Genomic DNA, 20,830 nt, shown 5'->3' with positions numbered 1-20,830 from the left:
TGTGATGACAGGTATATATAGAGAGAAATCAGAGGGATATATACACAAATTGATGCTTGATTAGTTAGCTTAGGGTTGAATTTGGGACTGTTAGGGAATATTGTTATCATTGAATGCATGAAGAAAATTCACAAAAGCTAAAGTTAAACAAATTAATCTAATGGGAGACAAAAGTGAGCACAGTGAAATGATATTACTATTATTCTTGAGATGAAATGTCATAGTCATTCTTTAAGGGACATACCCTCTCCTCCTCTTCCTGTTTATTAATTGTTCATTTGTTATTATTACACTTTGTCTTTTGCTCTTTCTCCTTCTTCTCCACTAAAAATTTTCTCTATTTTTTTCCCGTTTTTATTTGTTTGTTTGGTTTCTTTAAATTCTCAAACTTCTATACAAATCTTTCTCAATTCTTCTTGCAATTAGGGTTTCCCTTTCTTTGAGAGGGCTAAAACCCTAATATCCCTCTCTTTGACTAAAGAGTTAAGCCTACTCTATCTACTTTGGAAGCGAAATTCAAAGGGTAAGAAAAAAAGCCCTTGAAAGAGGAAGAAAGATACAAGATCCTCAAAGAACATAAAGATCTAAAGGCAGGTATATATATATAAATCTATACTTATACGCTTTAATTTGCTGTATTTATCTAAATAAATCCTAGATTTATGCATAGCTTCCTTTCATCAAAGACGTAGTCAATTTCTAATCTATGTTTCTATTTTCTATGTTCTACGTGCTATTGCTTATACATGTGTGTATCCACGCATTTTCACTTTCATCTTCTGTCACTTTGTTTTGAATTTCTACTCCAATTAAGACTTAAAAGGTGATCTAATTGTAGCACACGAGACGTAAACACATGTGTAACAAACCTTCATCATAATATGTTATCTCTTTGAATTGGAATTATAATTAAGGCCAGATCTAAAGTTTATATACATGTATCCAAATTAGTATAGACGTAAGGTCAGTGGAATTGCTTCATCTCCACAAGGGAAATGAGGGATAGGAGTGAAAGAGAAGGAGAGGGACAGATTTTAACTAACTAATTTACCAAAGACAACTTTGAAATTCCCATGACCAAGTTTAATTTTGGGGCATACATATAGAATTTAAAGAATGAGTTCCCTTTCTTAAGTTAATTTTCTTTTTAACAAAGCTAGGGTTGAAGAGAGAGATCGGAAGATGAAGAAGATGATAAAGCACAGAAGGGCATGCACAATTTAATTAGAATGAAAAAAATGTTTGATTTGGGTAATATATGTCGTATATATATATATATATATCTAACAAAAAAAAATTATATGTAGCATTAATATAAATACTAGAGGGATACATAATCATCTGAATCTGATATTAAAAAAAAAAAAAAAAACTAATTTGACTTTATCTTTTGTCCAGGGAGTTTCGGTACAAACATTTCACTCTCATATAGTTTGAATTTAGTCTTCAACTGATCCACATGTATGTCGTCTTATATACGTTAGAAATAAAAGTGTGTGTGTGTACTCTGTTACGCAAATTTTGAGAAATTAGCTAAATTTTCTGGATTCTACCAGGATTCCTAAATTATATATTATTTATATATTTTGAAAAATTATAGCAAATTTAATTTATGTCAATAAGGTTTAGTAAGAAAAATATTCAGAGACTAGAGTTTTAATTTTAACATTTTAAATGATAGCTTAGTTCATTGGGAAAACACATTATGTGAAACCAAAGTAACTAATAGTTTCCAGCATGTCCTGGAGAATCTCGTGTTCTTACCATGTTCATTAAATCTTCAATTTGGATTTAGGTTTTTGTAAATATATATAGTATGCATGATTTTCGTTTCCTTAGATTGGATGTTGGACATTTTACATATTCACGTGTACATATATGAAAAGACTTAGAAAAAAAAAAAAAAAAGAAGGAACAATATAACCATTCCAATTTAAGTTTTAAGAAGATGAGTTATATGAAAAGAAACACAACCTTGGAGTTTAGCAAATTCAGCTTATACATATATGTGTGTGTGTGTGCGTCTGTGACTGTATAAATGCGTATTTAACTTCTTTTTATCATGCTAAATGTTTTTTTAACTTAATATTAGGTGTAAGAAACCAAAGAAAAAAACACAAATGGCGTCGTCATCAAACTCATACAACTCACCATGCGCGGCGTGCAAGTTTCTTCGCCGGAAATGCATGCCGGGATGCATATTCGCGCCATATTTTCCACCGGAGGAGCCACACAAATTCGCCAACGTCCACAAAATCTTCGGAGCAAGCAACGTCACGAAGCTCCTCAATGAGCTCCTCCCTCACCAACGTGAAGATGCAGTCAACTCTTTAGCCTACGAGGCCGAGGCACGTGTCCGTGACCCTGTCTATGGCTGCGTTGGAGCCATCTCTTATCTCCAGAGACAAGTCCATAGGCTTCAGAAGGAGCTCGACGCTGCTAATGCTGACTTGGCACATTATGGTTTGTCTACGTCAGCCGGCGGAACACCTGGCAACGTCGTGGACTTGGTTTTCCAGCCTCAGCCGCTTCAGTCGCAGCAACCATCTCCGCTGAATCCTGTTTATCGACTTTCAGGGGCGAATCCGGTGATGAATCAGCTGCCACGTGGCACCGGAGGCTCGTATGGGACTTTTCTTCCTTGGAACAATGGTCATGATCAGCAAGGAGGTAACATGTGAGTGTTTATAACATATGTGTACTCATCCTCTCATCTCTCTCTTTCTATATATTTATGAGTGTGGTACGAATACTACTATATTATTTTTTTCAATGCATGCACTGTGTGGTACGAATGTTTTATATATGGGTGGGATGAATTTCCTGACGAAGTATAAATGCATGGACTGTTCTTATTTATTTATGATATATATACATTATTGTTTTTATTATTATTCGTTTGGTCTTATACAACATCTAAGCTAGGATGTAGTTATGTTAAATGATTAAAAGTTGATTTTGATTTTATAAGCTATATACAGAATACTTCTTTTCTTTTGATTTTGTAATATTATAGGTACCTAAGATGTTATTCTACCCCTTTCATCCTAATTACTGTTTTATAAAAAATTATAACGGGAATATTGATTTTAGTAAGGTTAATATTTACTAGTTTGGTATTTTAATATACATAAATATCTAGAATTTTGTTCATTATGAAACAAGATATTCATTTATCATGAAACGGAAAAGAGTTTTCCTAGTGGCTTTGATGAATTATATTAGCATTTCATCAACATTTAGAATAATATGGTGCTGATTGTTATTGCCTTGGTGGGTTCAATACCTAAACTAGGATGGTAGTTGTGCGTGGATGCATGTTTGAGAGACGTTAAGGGTGCTAATAATTGAGGGATACTGTTTTATTATATATATATTAGCTTAACTTCTTTAACTATATATCGTTAAAAAAAAAAAAAGGTTTGTGAATGATATATAGAAGTGGTACTCATGGTATGATTGTTTACCTGATATATATATGTATCTATCTATTTAAGTGTGTATGACTGTATGTGTATATGTGTGTGTATATTATTAGTTATGTATTAAAAAAAAAATTAGCGGGTAGAGCGACGGCTAGGCATGTGAATTACGAAATTTCCTTTCTCTTTACAAATAAATATATAGTTTTGGGCTGTCAAAAAAAAAAAATATAATAACAGTACTGTATATAGTTTTGGTTATAAAGTTGTTGACAAACAAAAAATATAGTCTAGGTTATTAGTATATTATTGTGGGTGCAGCCTTTCTGTCATATAAAATATGATTGTCATAGTGTTAATGCATGAAAATATTGATAGTAATTACTATTGAATTCTTCTTCTTCCTTTTTTAATCTGATTATGGAGTCATCATGTGAATTTTTTTATATGCCAAATATAGTCCAAGTCATGAGTAGTGAAATTGAAGTAGCAATATATACAAAAGGGACAATTTTTGGGATTTAAATTCCGAACAAAAACAAAAGTATGTTTGTCACATAGTCCCTTTTTTTTGTTTTTGTCAACATTTTGTTTTATTTGCAATACAAGAAAGTGAGCATTTAGGAACTAAAAATGATGTTATATAATATACTATATGTAACTAGAATATGGTGGTGATTAGTCACGCCGTATCCCGCATACATTCATTTATTTTTCGTAAACCTACTTGGATGCCTAATTTTTGGTCTATACGTACATAACTACTACATAAGGCAAACCTTATACTATAATTAAAGTTGAAAGTTATATATTATCAGAGAAAAAAGAATAAATGAATTTGATATACCAATAAAAAAAGAAGAAGGATGTGGAATAACACTTAGTGGTATAAGTAGCATAATTTGTCCCCCCAAAAAAATTCATAATTAATTTGTCGAAAGACAGTAACATCTGTTAATTTAACATGCGTAGTTTAACAAGTAATTCTATATTTCAATCTTAAGCCCATAATTACCACTCTTTTTATCTAGGCCCAAACAAATACATTCACCATATCCAAAATTAAAACAACTCATTGCCATTTCTTTTTCAACCCCATTATTCATTTATATATTCTGTAAGTTTTCATATTAGTTTGAGACTTTGAGGTGATATGCTAATTAGAGAGGCATACAGTTTTGAAAGTATCTCTAGAGATAGCTATACTCGTTAAACATCTAACAAAGACAAGTTAAATAAAAAGGAATAAATGTGCTAACAAAAAAGAAAGAAAGAATAGCATAGCCAATGGGAAATAAATATTTTTTTTCATCAGAATAAAGGTTCATGCTCTTATATTTGGAAAAAAAAAAAAAGATAAAAAGGTTTGATTAAATATTTATCTGACAACGGAAGAGTGCATATGTTATTGTATCAGATAGATAATTTATGTATAAATTAGTTAAAAAAAAAGATAATTATGTATAAATATATATTATTTAATGTTGGAAAAGGACTTTGGATATTGTCGCGGAGAAAATAATAGGAACTCATCGAGAATCCATCAAACCCATCAATCAATCGATGTCTTTAAAGACGTGAAAAGGAAGCAAACTCTGAGTTTCTGCCTTTGAGCTAAACTACAAAAACCCAACAAGACATTTTCTTTTTACATTGTGCATTGCGGGTCCGATCCTTTGCTACTTTTTACAATTATAATTCATCAAAAACTTAATATATACATATATCTGTATATATATATATACACACATATATCTAAAAACAAGTAGAAATTTAGTTTCGACTAGAGTCAAAAAATTCGAAGTCCGAGGATTAAATCAATCTTTTCATACCCAATGGTTTTCAGATTAGTCCTACTTTGCGTTGGTCCGGACCTCGCTATTGTTTAGTTTTTTATTTATTTCAGTCATCAACTAAAATTTTGGATCATGATGGGACCAATTCTAAGTTGTTTTGATGGAGTTAATGTAAAACATTAATATAAAATTATCTTGACAATGTCAGAATGGAACATTTTTTGGTCCGAACGGATTAGAGCTCGAGTAGATTATTCTGCTTGTACACAAATATAAATTCAGTTATTAAAAATACGAAAAATAGTTGTATCATATATATATATATATATATATATATATATATTGGTTGTATAATTTTTACGAGAAATAACATATATAGTGAGCTTCCATTTTTTTTAGTTTGCATTTGAAAATAGTTGGTGCATTTGATGATATATATATGATCTTTAGTCTTTTTATAAAAAAATAAAAAATAAATGAAGAATGATCTTTAATCTTCCAATGATTGGTTTGCAAGAATATTAGGATTCAATAATGATAGAACAATAAATTAATAACGTTATAACCGCCGACCATTGTCTCGATAGATTCTAATAATAGTGGGTTGAGATTTGGATTTGGAATATGCTTCCTTTTAGTTCCACTTTATCTTGTATAATTCTTTCACAATCATAATTTATATTTCTACATTTAAGACTGATTAAAATGTTAAGAGTGATTGTTCCAAAAAAAGAAGTTGTCAAGAGTATATATAAACTGGTATTTTCTTTCCATATAGATTTCTGGTCGACATACTAGACTATTATTTGCTTTATATATACTCCATACTTAGTAGTGGATGTCAGATCAGTAAGTTCTTTTACATTAAGTTTTGTTTGAGAATTTGACACAACTAAGGAGATATATGAGAATGTGAAGGCATATACTCCTTTCTGTAGTTTGACTGTTCCCAAAAATACGTAAAACTTTGGTAAACTGATAACTAAAATAAATGCTCACTCAAGTGTTAATTTTTAATTTGATTAAAAAATTTGTGAATACCTGAAAGAGTTATCAGACGATTTATAGTATCAAACAAAAGTCGGTATCAACAACTGCTAACACTAACCTGGTGCATGAAAATGTTAATATATGTGTTTTTTATCAGTTATTTAGAGCAACTATATATTGGTATATTAAAATAACATTACTCCACTTACTTAGTCCACTAATGTATTGTTGTTGTTGTTGTTGCTGCTATTTATATGCATGCCTTTGAAAGGAAATCATGGCAACAATTATTGAGAACTCTTTTGTCAATCATAAGCACTATTCAGGATTCATAAGATCTGAATTCCCAACTATTTCAGCCATCGTGTCATACGAATAGATTATACTAAAAATGGAAAATATAATAATAATCATGATTGTTAAAGCCGCATGCATTGAACAGAACCACAAAAATGATTGATTGATAGATGGATACATACGAGAATCTGAGGATTTGAAAGAGGTCCAGTTAGATTTCTGAAAAAGAATATGTGAAGTGTGTTTCCATATAATATAATTTCAATTTGATTAGCAGTTTCTTTGTCTTAAGCAGAAAGGAGAGATGATAATGATCATCGATTAATAGAGTTTTGTTTGACTAATCTTTTGACTGAATTATACTAATGAAAAGGCAAATATTCTCAGTTGAGTTGCATTACTGAATCCAACCGACACACTTGACGAAATCCACATGGAATTAAAAATTAGGCTGATGTTGATGTTAAGACTTTGATGCCAAAGCAAAAATGTTTAGAAAAGGATCTGAAATTATTTTGAAAACGGTTTTGAAACATTTACGAACCAAACCGGGGACCTAACAATTTTTTTTTGTGGTTTGTTAGAAAATTTTAAAATAAAATTATTGGTACTATTGGATTTTGATAAACTAAAATAAAGGAATATGATGTTACAAAAAAATAAGGGACATTTTAAAAAATATCCCTTTTTATATGTCAATTTTTAAAAATACCCATTTTTATGTATAAAATGATTAAATTTTAAGTACTAAACTCCAAAGACTAAATTAAACCTTAAATGTTTCTACCAAAAAAAAATTAAATCTTAAATGTAAAATAGATAACCCAAACCAAAAAAATTCTAAAAATTAATTTAACATATTGTAATTGTATAAAAGAAGGTAAAAATGAAATGATTAAAGGACTTATATGTTTCAAAAAGGATATCCTAAAAAGAGCGTTTTTAACAAATTCTAAAAATGAAATGATTAAAGGACTTATATTTTTCAAAAAGGATATCCTAAAAAGAGCGTTTTTAACAAATTCTCAAAAAAAAATTAAAAAATGATATTAATTATAAAAAATGTCTCGGAATTAAATTATTTACCTTTTATGTAAATTTTGCGAATTTAAAAACTAATTATTTTTGCCGAAAAAAATAATTACTAACGCCAAACTGATTCAAAGGAAAATAGTTTCTAACTGTCTAGAAATTTTACAAAATAGTAAATAAGTGCTAATATTAGAAAAAAAATTGGATGAAAGAAAACTAACAACAAATTGTTGTCAAAGTCTTTAAATTAACATCTGCTTGAACCATTACGGAAGTAAGCAGAAAGCTTTCACCTTAATCGCTTAACCAACAAGTAGGTTGAGCAATGTTATAAACTCTTACAAGAGTTCTATAACATTAAACTATATATATACACTCACAAACAACAATCAAATCAGACACGAACTTATATTGTTCGAAGAAGCTAAGCTGAGATACTTTTTATATTGGTAACGTCCTTAAACGATAGCTAGGATCTGCGAATTACTACTCTCTACGTCGAAATGTTCCTCTATCGTGTTGCTGATTTATATAATTTGCCAAAAACCTTGGATTCCTTTTTCTGTGAACCAAACATATGCTCCCATGCATGAAAGATAAACATTAAATCCAATAAAGAGTAGAACAGTCTCAAATAAAAAGGCTCACACTTATAAAAGAGTCACTAAATCCCAAAAATCCCAAAAATCCCAAAATTGGGGATATCATAATTTGGTGTCATTGTCAAACCTGACTAAACAAACTCAGCAATCTTTTTTTTTTCCGGTGTTATATCGATAGTGATACTAGCAAGTACCAAAAAAAGAATGATCTCATTGTTGAAAGACTAATACTGCTAGATCGGGATTATGATTTCAAGAGGGCGAAACAGAGGACTTTTATTGAGATAATCAAAGATCATTGAGTTTACAAAATATCCTGTTTCAAGCCGACCGACTAATTACAGAATGATGTATGCTCAAATCGACTATTTAACTTAGTGCAAGAATCGGATTGTTTCCAGACTCCTGCTCCAAGTTACTTGATGCATTCTACATGCCTGTTCCTCGATATTTATAGCTGATGGGACGTCTCACTCTCATACCTCAAGATCGATGTGGTACTGCTTTAGGGTAAAGTCGGTGATCGCCTCTTTGCAGGTTGTCGTTTAATGGGATGTCCGTTTTTATTGGGCCTTCTAGAAACTCTGTCGGCCCGATAAGAATGATCTGGTCAGTCAAAAATTCTGAGGGTTAGGTTGACTATTCGGGAATGAGCTAGGTTGGAGGCCTGTTAAGGTAGGGTGAAACCCATATCCAACACTGATGATGGGCTTCTTCACCGAGATCGATCACAACGAAGACAACCATGGGTAGATACAAACTAAATTACACAAATTTTAAACAAACCTAGAAGAGTACAAGTGGTCGAACACAACCGAGCCGAGATTCTTCTTGACTACGAAAATTAAGACTTTATCTGTGTTGGTTTGTGGTCGGTTTGCGTCCATGATTTAGCAGCATACTAAACCGGTTTAATTGAGAAGTTGTTTTTCAAAAGATGCGAAACTGTTTGTGGTTGTTCGTGAAGTCTCTTGTCTTGTATATAAAAGGAGAATTACACAGAGACATGAAAAATAACTTGGACAACACTTGTGTCCATTGACATAAAGAGAGAGTAAAACGTTCTAAAGAGAGAAAGCTTGGAGAAAACAACAGAAAGAACATTTGAATGGTGGCTTGTGATTGATTTCCATTTTTGATTTCAACTCCGATCTCTGCATCAATTCTTAGAAGATTGTATGCCATATTCGTCACTAAACCGACCTAGGTACGTTTCCGGTTTCACGCTTCCGCATAGAAATTTGTTTCAATCTGAAAGAGAGCCAATATAGTCGAACTTGTGGACATGAAGAGTGAAACCATGTGGCGGTAACCACACCACCACTGTTTCTCCAAACATACTTTGTTTAAAATTGAAATATCACTTAAAATATTTGTTCATTGATCCCATTTTGATTTTCACATGAATCTAAAGAAACTTATTATGATTATTATTAATATTCATCTTATTATAGATATCAGTTTACATGAAGAAGAAAAAAAGAAAAGATCCATAGCTAAAAATTTTGAATTATATCTGCACTCGCATTTCTTCCATCCCTTTAGTGTTCATCCTGCATTATTTGTCACCATATATTACAAACCATGTCAATTATACTATTACAAAAGACACACACACATACATACATGCATATATACATTCAAAGAAACAGTTTAAAGAGAAAGAGATTTACTCCGAGTGTGAAGTTGAGTGAAAGGTATTTGTAGATCCTCGCATTTGGCCATACACTCTTTAAAGCAGTTTGACGTGAACTCTGGATCGCGGCATGTGATTTCACATTTGAATATACACAAATGATTTACTGCTTCTGTTCCAATTACATCCAAAACGATCATCATCATCACCACCACCACACTCAATTTCTTTCCCATTTCTCTTCTTAATTTGAAAACTTTATGTATATAATATGATATATAATGCCTATATTTACTCAGTGGGAACGAAGTTTTCTCTATTTATAAAGATAAAATCACCTACCCTTTGTGGGATTATTAGTTTGAGATTTATATAGAGTTTAAAGATTTTAAAAGTTAGGTAGAATCTGTTGTTATTGGATTAAGATTTTGTTAAACTCTATTAAAGTTTAGTATTATTAGTTTGTGATTTGTAAAAAGTCATTTAAAAACTTAACAGATTTGGGTTATTGGATTCAGACTTTTATAAAATCACTAAAAATTTTGTTTTATTCAATTATTATGTTATTGGTTGGTGATTTTAGACATTTTCTTTACAAAATAAAGTCATGAAAAGTATCACAAAAATACAGGGTTGTTTGGACCACTTTACAAGATTTCGTGATTTTGTTGAACTCTTCAAAAATACAGATTTCACTTATTCACTTTTAATGATTTTGTTGAACTCTTCAAAAATCTTTATAAATTAGAATTCAATACCACCCCTAATTATAAAAAAACGTCTCTGAATTAAATTTTGAACGTTGTATGTAGATCTTGCGAATTTAAAAATTAATTACTAACACCAAACTGATTCAAAGGAAATTAAATATTACAAAAAAGTAATTCAGTGTGAATATTAGAAAAAAGTTAGATGAAAGAAACCTAACAACAAGTTGTTGTCAGAAGTCTTTAAATTAACATCTGCTTGAACCATTACGAAAGTAAACAGAAAGCTTTCACCTTAATCGCTTAACCAACAAGTAGGTTGAGGATTGTTATAAACTCTTACAAGAGTTCAACATAACATTAAACTATATATATACACTCACAAACAACGATCAAATCAGACAGGAACTTACATTGTTCACAATATAGAATTCTTCACATCGCTAATCTCTCTTTCTCCTCTTTTTCTCTCCTCCTTCTCTCTAAAAACCTAAACCTAGATCTTGCGCCGCCGCCTCTCCGGTTGCCCTCCCGGCACCAGAGAGGGCTTTTCTTCTCCTCTTTTCTTAGCTCTCCAACCTTCTACTGTCATCATCACCCTCTGTGAGGTTGTCCTTCGTCTCCGTTCTGGTTATCTTGTTGGTGGTTTCCGGTGATGTTTCGGCGCGTGAAGCGGAGTATTCGTTGGAGGTGACTGCTAGTGAAGGCTCGAAGGACTTTCTTGAGGACAGCATCGATTTCGTGGCTGGATTTGGTAGATCTGGGTTGAAGACTCTGTGTGTTGGGACTCACCGGCGGGTTCGTTGGCTTTGGTGAGAAGTGAGAGCCGTGGCTTCTATTCGGTGAGCTCCGAGGGTCAGATCTGGTGTTTCTCTCACTGGATCTTGACTTCTCTCCGTCCAGCCAAGGCGTTACTTTACAGATCGGGGTTGGCTTCTTTGACAGGTAAGGTTGGGCGGTACTTTATTGTGGGTCTTGGATCTACAAGGGGAAGGCAGTGGTAGGTGATTTGCATCTCCGACAGCAGAGGTGTGGTATTGTCTTCCTCTGATGCAGCTGTGGCTTCGGTTTGGAAGGTCGGGAAGCTTCTAGATCAAGCCGCGTTTGTTCGCGGTGGAGCTTTCCCTTGGTTCACCCATCCAATAGAAGCTGTGGTTGTGGCGGAAGTCGACGGAAGGCAGGAGGGTATTGTTGCATTGTTGCGGTGGTTAACCTAGATGTTTTGGCATCCTTAGGGGCTATCATGGATCCCGGGTTATGGAGGATGGATTGAACAATCATCCTCTGTAAAACGCCATGACTTTGTGTCCATTAGACCGGATTGAAGCAAACCTACCTTGAGGTTGCGGTGGTCGCCAGAGCTGGAAGAGGCGTGTTAGATGTGAGTGAGCGGGTTGCTAGGCATGGGACTTGACTTCGCGGAGCTTGTCATTGGGTGTTTGAACTTGTCGGAGGATCTGTAGCGGGTCAGGCGGTACACCAGAGAAGAATCCAAGACAGAGTTTGGTTGCTGATGTCAAGGGTTTCGATCTGGTGTATCCGCCGCGAAGCCGTGGATCCTGCAACCACCGGCTTTTCTGTTCAAGCTTCTATTTCAGGTATTTCAGCAGGTTCCGATCGTTTTTTCTGGCGATGGCATCGATCGCCGGTTTCCTCTTTTTTGTAACTGCTGGATCCTTGTAATTTGTTCAAGACCGAGCCTATTAGTGGGAAGCCCATTATTAAAAAAAAAAAAAAAAAAAACTTACATTGTTCGAAGAAGCTAAGATGAGATACTTATTATATTGGTAACGTCCTTAGGGCGATAGCTAGGATCTGTGAAATACTACTCTTTACGTCATGTTCCTTTATCGTGTTGCTGATTTAGTAATTTGCGAAAAACCTTGGATTTCTTGTTCTGCGAACCAAACATGCTTCCTCGAATTTAACATAAGTGGAGAGCAAATACAGAGATGATTGAAGTTTCCCGATAAAGATTTTCTGAAAGTATTTACAACTCAGAGAAGTCACATACAAGTTTGGTGTTAGAATTTCCTTCATAAATATTTTATTCATGCGCGTGGAAGTCATCTTCGATCCGTAGTGCAATCTGAATGAAAATTCACGACACTTTTTTTTTTTTTTTTCGAACTCTCTGCTTAGATGCAACTATGTTCGCCAACAGTCCAACTAATGTGTAACTCTTTAAATTTGTAAAATAATAATAATAAGTTACAGAAAAAATATCTGTGTTTGTCATCTACTGATTTATAAGTTTACGACAAATCATTTTTTTGCAAATCAGCAGATGTCGCTATGTTCTCCGAATTTATAATACTTGTTCATCCCATACAATTTTCGCATGAATATGAGAAATCTTGTTTTTTATTATTATTAAATCTGATTATTATTATTATTATTAAATCTAATTATATATATGTTTTCTTAAACATACAGAAAGAATTGCTGTAAACAAAAAAAAGTAAGTGAAAGATTCAATCATGAAAAATTTGGAAAACTTTCTCAATGCTTTGATTCTTCAATCACTCTAGTCTTCATCCTGCATCATCACCATAAAAACCATGCAATTAATTTCATTAATCATTATAGTCATAGTCTCATACACACACGAATGCTATATATATATAGAAGAGAGAGAGAGAGAGAGAGAGAGAGAGAGAGAGAGAGAGAGAGAGAGAGAGAGAGAGAGAGAGAGAGTTACTGCGAATATGGGAAGTAGAGTGAAAGGTATTTGCAGGTGGAAAGCATTTCCTTTGTACACAGTCCGTGTAGCATTCCGGAAGGTGACGGTAATGACCACTGTTGCAGGAAGATCTACATTTCTGTTCACATGGGTTCTCGCATTCCCTTTCTACACATTTTTTGTAGCATCCTGGCATGCAGGTTATAGCACATGATGATCGACAATTCAGTTCACATGTAATATCTTCTGCTTTTCCTCCAAGGGCAACCATCACTACTACCAAAACCAACATCATCACAAGTCACAACAGTACTCCACTTGTTCTCCATTTCTCTCTTCTTATTTTTTATTTTGCTTCAAAAGTTATTCGTATATATGATGGAAAGCTCTCACTCGATGTATATATATATATATATAAAGATGGAATGACCAAATCTTTTGTATTGTTTCCGTTACATGTCATGTAATTATGACGAGCCTTTATTGTGGCAAGTCATTTATGTCTGAAGCGTTCAAACTTTGAGTAGCTTACAAAATGCAAAATAGAAACATAAAACTATTTTGACTGGAAAGTGGCATATACAGTACTAAATTGTTATATAAAATAGAAACAAATCAAATATTAAATACCACATTTCATAACTCCTGTAGGGATATATATATATATTGTGTGGATAAGTGACATATATATTGACTGAATAAAATAGAAACAAAAAAAGGCAAATTACATACCAGATTTTCTACCTTTAATGAAATATATTTTTATTTGAATTCAAAAATATATAATCTCTTATATATTAAAAGAGAGCTCCATAGGCAATTTATTGTTCACCCTTAATATTCCATAAAATTACATAAAATTACCACTGCTATATATATTTCTTTTGTCAACTGCCACTGATATTCAATTTATTTATATACAAAATATTTTGCTCCTATAAATTGGTAAATATTATTCAAAAATTGATAAATATTATCTCATACATATTTTCGAAATTAAATTAATTTTATTATGTATTGTAATATAATAACATAACTATATTATGAGATGTAAAAAATATATATATTTAAAATCATATCTTAAAAAATATAAATAATGTTACCTTTCTAATTATTTTATAAAGCTCTCTAATAGTGAAATAATCGAAGATCATTATATATATAGGGGATTTACATTAAAATTGTCATTAGTATAACTAAAGAATATTTCATTCAATAATTGAAGAAAATCTATACTATTAATTGGGGAATACACCTAAAGGTTAAAAAAAAATCATATCAAATATCCATGCTGCCAAAATGACCCAATTTACATATTAAGAAGAAGATTAAACAACATATTTATTATATTTTAGGAAATAGTTCAAATTAGTTCAATAATAATCATGTTATGAGAATTTTGTATGGGTATATTCATGTATGGCAAAATACGGGACAAGAATTTGGGAACAAGAATTCAAGTAGAACATATGCGGACATACTATTTACTCATGTGAATTACGAGGAATAGGTTTTTTCAGGTAAAAAAAAAATTTAAACGTTGCAATCAGACAGATTAGATGAGTTTGATCGCTTGACAATTATATTTGGGTCATCTAGAAATTCTATGATATGCAATGGAATCGGTATGGACAAGTAGGCATGAACACGGGTACGATTACGGTTTATTAACTATTGGTTATGGTTAAATTCAAAACAAGACGAGTATCTCAGTAGTAACAACATTTAGTGGTCCTATATATTTAACAAGACGGTTTCAGTTAAATTCAATTTTAATATATTTAGCATAACGTATACAGAACAAGATGAGTATCTCATTCTAAAATATATACATCTAGGTTAAATACGTGAAGTAAATGAAACTGAAACCGAATCCAAATTTGATTTAGCATCTTTAAACAAACAGTTGGAAATATTTGGATTACATTTAGAATAATATACACGTATCTAAATTATATCTTAATGTTTTCTTATATATATCATTTATGCATGTCTAAGTAGAAGTTTACATGAAAATTTTCTAATTTTTAAAAAAGTTATGCAAAAATAACCCCGCACGTACGTGCGGATCCGAACCTAATTTATTTTATATTATGCTAATTATTTTCTTCTGTCTGTTACCGCACATGCATAATCACAAACAATATTTTATACTACTGTCAATTTATTGTTTTGTTATATATACAAATTCCATAAATATACCATTTATTTATTATTGTTATTATTATTATTGATAAAAGTCATTTATTGTAAATATAATTGCACCATTTATCCTTTAAACTCATTGGATTATCATGCATCCTTTCACTTTCACTTAGAATGAGAGTAATAACCAGATAATACTGATCACCTGATTTTGCCTTGTTCTTTGTCGTCTCGTTCTATTAGTTAAAACCTAAAAGCAAATGAATTTATGCCATGTTTTAAAAATCGCTAGGTGCTAGTCGGGTGATCGAAGAGAGCCTAACGATTAATTGATTAATCGGGGATCATACGGGAATTAATCGGGGACTAGTTTTAAAGTATTTTAAATATTTTTATAATTAATATTACATATTAAAACGTTTTATGGTTATATACCTCTCTTGCGTGTGAATTAATAGGTTTTGGTGTAGCACAGTTGGTTAGTAACCTATGTTTACGATCCCATGCATGAAAGATAACAATAAATCCAATAATTAAGGAGTAGACCAGTATCAAATAAAAAGGCTCACACTTTATAAAAAAGTACGACTAAATCCCAAAATTGGGATATCATCATAATTTGGTGTCATTGTCAAACCTGACTAAACAAACTCAGCAATTTTTTTTTTTTTTTACCGATGTTATACCGATAGTGATACTAGCTAGTACCACAAAAAGAATGACCTATGTCTGATGATGGGGCTTCTTCTCCGAGATCGATCACAACAAAGACAACCATATCTAGATACAAACTAAATTACACAAATTATAAACAAATCTAGAAGAATACAAATGGCCGAACACAACCGAGCCAAGATTCTTCTTGACTACGAAAATTAAGACTTCATCTGAAAGAGAGCCAATATAGTCGAACATGTGGACATGAAGAGTGAAACCATGTGGCGGCAACCACACCCACCACTGTTTCTCTAAAAATACTTTGTTTAAAATTGAAATATGATAATATCACTTAAAAATATTTGTTCATCGATCCCATTTTCACATGAATCTAAAGAAACTTAATATTATTAATATTCATCTTATTATATATAGATATCCGTTTACATGTCGAAGAAAAAAAAAACAAAAAAAAAACGTAAAGTATCCATAACTAGAATTTTTGAATGTATCCATAACTAGAATTTTTGAATTATCTCTGCACTCGCATTTCTTCCATCCCTTTAATCTTCATCCTGCATTATTTGTCACCACATATTACAAACCATGTCAATTTTACTATTACACAAGACACACACATACATACATACATGCATATATACATTCAAAGAAACAGTTTAAAGAGAAAGAGATTTACTGCGAGTGTGAAGTTGAGTGAAAGGTATTTTGTAGATGAACGATGCATTTGGCCATACACTCTTTAAAGCAGATTGACGTGAACTCTGGATCGCGGCATGTGATTTCACATTTGAATGTACACAAATGATTTATTGCTTCTGTTCCAATTACAGCCAAAACGATCATCATCATCACCACTACACTCAATTTCTTCTCCATTTCTCTTCTTAATTTGAAAACTTTATGTATATAATATGATAATATAATGTCTATATTTACTCAGTGGGAACGAAGTTTTCTCTATTTATAAAGACAAAATCACCAACCCTTTATCTTCATTCTGTTAACTTTCTGTATATATCAGTCAAGCCATTAAAATGGTAACTTTGAAAATTGACTGTAGAACTCTTAACAATCATCGCATAAAAAAAAAAAAAAACAATCATCGCATATGGAAGTGACACATTTTTTGACTGGCTATTGATGAGAGTGAGACTATGACGACCAATAATAACCATATAAAGAAAAGACATTTACCCATCCGGTTCCGGAATTCAACACGTCACCGTTTAATCTACAATGAGCCATTACATATTGGGCCAATAAATGGGCCTTACCAATTACAAGAACCTAATTAACCTTGTTCGTTAACCGCAGCGTTTTAGGATAATTTTTAACTAAACACCGCGTTTTATCGAGAGGAAGTTTCTAAGTGAGTTAAAGAGTCTCTTTTTGTTCTTCACCTGTCGTTATCAACTTTACCGGCGACTTTGATCGGAGGTTCTTCACTGGTGGTAGCGACGAACAATTCTAGAGAGTTGAGGGAAATGGGAATAGAGATTATAGGTCAAATTGAGAAAATCAATGGTAAAGATTTGAGTTACGACGCTTTTGCAGAGAGATACTTAGCCAAGAACCAGCCAGTAGTAATCTCCGGTCTCACTGACGATTGGAGAGCTCGGGAAGATTGGGTTTGTAAGTATGGACACCCTAATCTCCACTTCATTGCCACTCACTTCGGAAAATCCAAATTTCAGGTAAAAAGGTTCATGCTTTCATAAGACTATTAGTAGCTTTGGTTAGCTCCCATAGGCCAAATTTGTTAAAAGGAAATAATAAAAATTGAATCTTTTTTGGTTTTTGGGAATGAATTGTTTGTTCAATGACTTGGTAGTGTTGGTTATCTACAGGTTGCAGACTGTGATACAAGAGAATTCACAGATCAGAAAAGATTAGAAATGTCTGTTGGTGACTTTGTGGAGCAATGGGCCAATGATTCTATCAAGGAATCTGTGTTTTTTTTTTTTTTGTTAAAGTCAAGAAATCTGTGTTGTATCTGAAAGATTGGCACTTTGTCAAGGTGAATATCTGAGGTTACTTTCTCTTTAGCTTAAGTGAAGCAAAGAGATTGCTTTATATATGTAAATCAATGTGAGAGTTGATTGTGTACTGAATGCAGGAGTATCCAGACTATACAGCCTACCAAACGCCGCCGCTGTTTTCTGATGATTGGCTTAATATCTATCTAGACAATTACCATATGCATGAGGATAGAGATAATTTCCAGAAGTATGATCAAATTAGCTGCTCTGATTATCGGTTTGTTTATATGGGTGGAAAAGGTCTGAGTAAAAGGATCAAACAAACTGTTTGTGTTGTTGTCTTTTTGAGTGTTTTGGCCTTTGGAGAAAGCTGATCATTTCTGAACTCTTTTTCCTACAGGATCTTGGACACCTCTACACGCTGATGTATTTAGATCTTATAGTTGGTCAGCTAATGTTTGTGGTAAAAAAAGATGGCTTTTCCTTCCTCCTCCTCAAAGTCATCTTGTTTATGACAGGCAAGTGTTTTTTTTATCCTATTAGTCATGTAACCTTTCTGTGAATTGTCTGTGATCCACATTTCTTCACTCATGTGTTAGCCTTATAGTTGGATGGTTTTTTCAGGTACATGAAGAATTGTGTTTATAACATCTTTGAAGAGGTGAATGAAACTAAATTCCCCGGTTTCAAGAAGGTAAATCAGTTGGTCCTACCCTCAATTTGTAAGCTCGTCTTTTCACCACGTGTTTATTCACATTTTATGGTTTGCATTCAGACCACCTGGCTTGAGTGCATTCAAGAACCCGGTGAAGTTATCTTTGTTCCCAGTGGATGGCATCATCAAGTATATAACTTGGTATCTCCCTCTTTCTCCTTCCCTCTCAATGTATGTACAACAACACTGTTTTCTTGAATTTTCTGGAATATTTTTTTACAGGAAGACACGATATCTATAAACCATAATTGGCTCAACGCATACAACCTATCTTGGGTGGTAATGACTTCTCGACCCGTGTTTCTAATTTTCTATATAAGGAAATATGAAACTGAACTAAAAGAGGAAGTACTCATGTCTGCTTGAGCTTCAGTGGGATCTACTGTGGAAGGACTACAAGGACACTGAAGAGTCAATAGAAGACATAGGAGACATATGTGATGATTTTGAAGGTATTTTCCAGCGCAATCTTGCTGCCAACAACACAGGTTCATGCATGACTTATCTCAATTTGACAGATCCGTGTCCTTATATTCTTCCCAATTTATCTCCTTTTCGTAATTTGATTGTTAGTTGGAGCTCTACATTTCTTTCTGAGAGATCTTTCGAGGTAAAATTTTCAATATCATTGGAGCTATCTGTGTAGGGTGTTTGGAGAACTCACTGTGCAGTAGAAAATAAGTGAATCTTTTGGTTGACTGAATGTATAATTGAACAATAGATTCAAGAAAAACCCTAGAGAGTTTTGGATATATGAACATGAACATCCTTATTTTGACACCTTCTCTTCTCTCACCTACAGGAATGAATTTGAATGACTTTTTCCTCTTCATGTCACGGTTCTCTTTGGGCAACATGGTTCTCCTGCAGTCTTACTCTGACAAACACAAAACCCTGAAGTCGTGTTCCTCAGCAGTAGTGGCACAGAATCTGTTATTGAATCTCTCGACTATAAAGAAAACCATGCTGATGATGATAGCTGCAGGCGGCGTAACTGCAAAGGAAGTGTATCTGGACTTGCGAGAAACACTGGAGAATCCACAGTTTCTCAGTTTGGTCAGAGACATGGGAAGAACTTATGCAATGGTTCACATGGAGGAAGAGGATCAGGTACTCTCTTCGAAAGAGTTATTACAAAAACTCAGTGGTTTTGCAGATCCAAAGATGCAAATATGTTCTCCAAAATATCTTGTTGAAATGATAAATCATCATAATACTTTTTTCTTCCATCTCTTAGCATAAATTGTGAATATGAACTGAGAACAAAAAAAAAAAAAAAAAAGGAAATATCTATATCATCATCACTTTTTTTTTTTTGTTAATCTAGGTATCCCAACGCTCCCCGACAGAGCAGGGGTCCACGTGTTAGCTATCGGGTACCCGACAGAGCAAGGGTCCACGTGTTAGCTATCGGATCGCTTGGACTAGCCACGTGGGCGGCCAAATGGCACTCCATGTGTCGGCTCCTGGAACGCTGCAGCCCGCATGTGAATTCCGCAGTGGCCGGGGCTCCAACTCATGATGGTGGGTACCTCAGCTGAGGGTCCTTTACCACCAGAGTTAGAGGCTCCGGTTTATCATCATCACTTTAACTTACTTGTTTCCATATCTTCTTTTTCTTCTTTGGCCTTGACATTGATATGTACACACATTCAATTGAATGAGTAATATTTGTTTGTTTCTCTTGATTTACGAGGTGTATTGAGGTACATAAAACCTCTATAAATTAATACTCTATAAATTAATAAACACTATAAATTAATAAATTTTGCTAGTCCCAAGTTGGGATAGTGTAAAAAATAATAAAATTCGATAAGATAATAAAATAATAATTTTTTTGAAATCCTTATGTAAAATATGGTCCCAATAATATCATAAATTAATAATCATGTAAAATTACATATATATATATATATGCTGATATAGTAAAATATGTTTCTCTTAAACCTCATATCCATAAAACAATTGTTATATTGTATCTTTAAAATATAATGATATAAAATATTCTATAACATTCCATAAAGCACGTCAATTTTTTTAAAGTTTTCAATTTCTAAATATGCATCATTTACATTTGGATAGATTGATAGACTATTAAAATACAATAATTGATATTCTTATTCATAAATTTGAATATTCATGTTATGT

General features: G+C 32.8%; 1 long non-coding RNA gene and 2 pseudogenes across 4 annotated transcripts; 2 read left to right on the top strand and 1 right to left on the bottom strand.

The window, feature by feature from the left end:
* Positions 1–272: 272 nt before the first annotated feature.
* Positions 273–2,861, top strand: LOC104726914 (protein LATERAL ORGAN BOUNDARIES pseudogene; annotated as a pseudogene). 2 transcript variants are annotated; one of them, XR_015573057.1, is made up of 2 exons: positions 273–594; positions 2,093–2,861. The product of XR_015573057.1 is annotated as a protein LATERAL ORGAN BOUNDARIES pseudogene, transcript variant X1 (transcript). The 2 variants fall into 2 exon arrangements; XR_015573058.1 differs by having other exon boundaries at positions 297–590.
* Positions 2,862–9,548: 6,687 nt separating this feature from the next.
* LOC147935599 (uncharacterized) lies at positions 9,549–10,120 on the bottom strand. The gene is made up of 2 exons (XR_015573069.1): positions 9,813–10,120; positions 9,549–9,692 (listed from the first exon to the last, which is right to left on the bottom strand). It is a non-coding gene; the product is annotated as an uncharacterized LOC147935599 (long non-coding RNA).
* Positions 10,121–17,345: 7,225 nt separating this feature from the next.
* On the top strand, positions 17,346–19,983 carry LOC104726913 (arginine-specific demethylase JMJ20-like; annotated as a pseudogene). The gene is made up of 9 exons (XR_015573056.1): positions 17,346–17,682; positions 17,836–18,005; positions 18,105–18,267; positions 18,368–18,485; positions 18,592–18,661; positions 18,743–18,823; positions 18,905–18,961; positions 19,056–19,170; positions 19,485–19,983. The product of XR_015573056.1 is annotated as an arginine-specific demethylase JMJ20-like (transcript).
* The last annotated feature ends 847 nt before the right edge of the window (positions 19,984–20,830 follow it).

This window comes from Camelina sativa, chromosome 11 (assembly GCF_030686135.1).
Source record: "Camelina sativa cultivar CO46 ecotype springtype chromosome 11, ASM3068613v1".
Lineage (NCBI taxonomy): Eukaryota > Viridiplantae > Streptophyta > Magnoliopsida > Brassicales > Brassicaceae > Camelina > Camelina sativa.
This window is presented reverse-complemented; position numbering and strand designations above follow the sequence as displayed.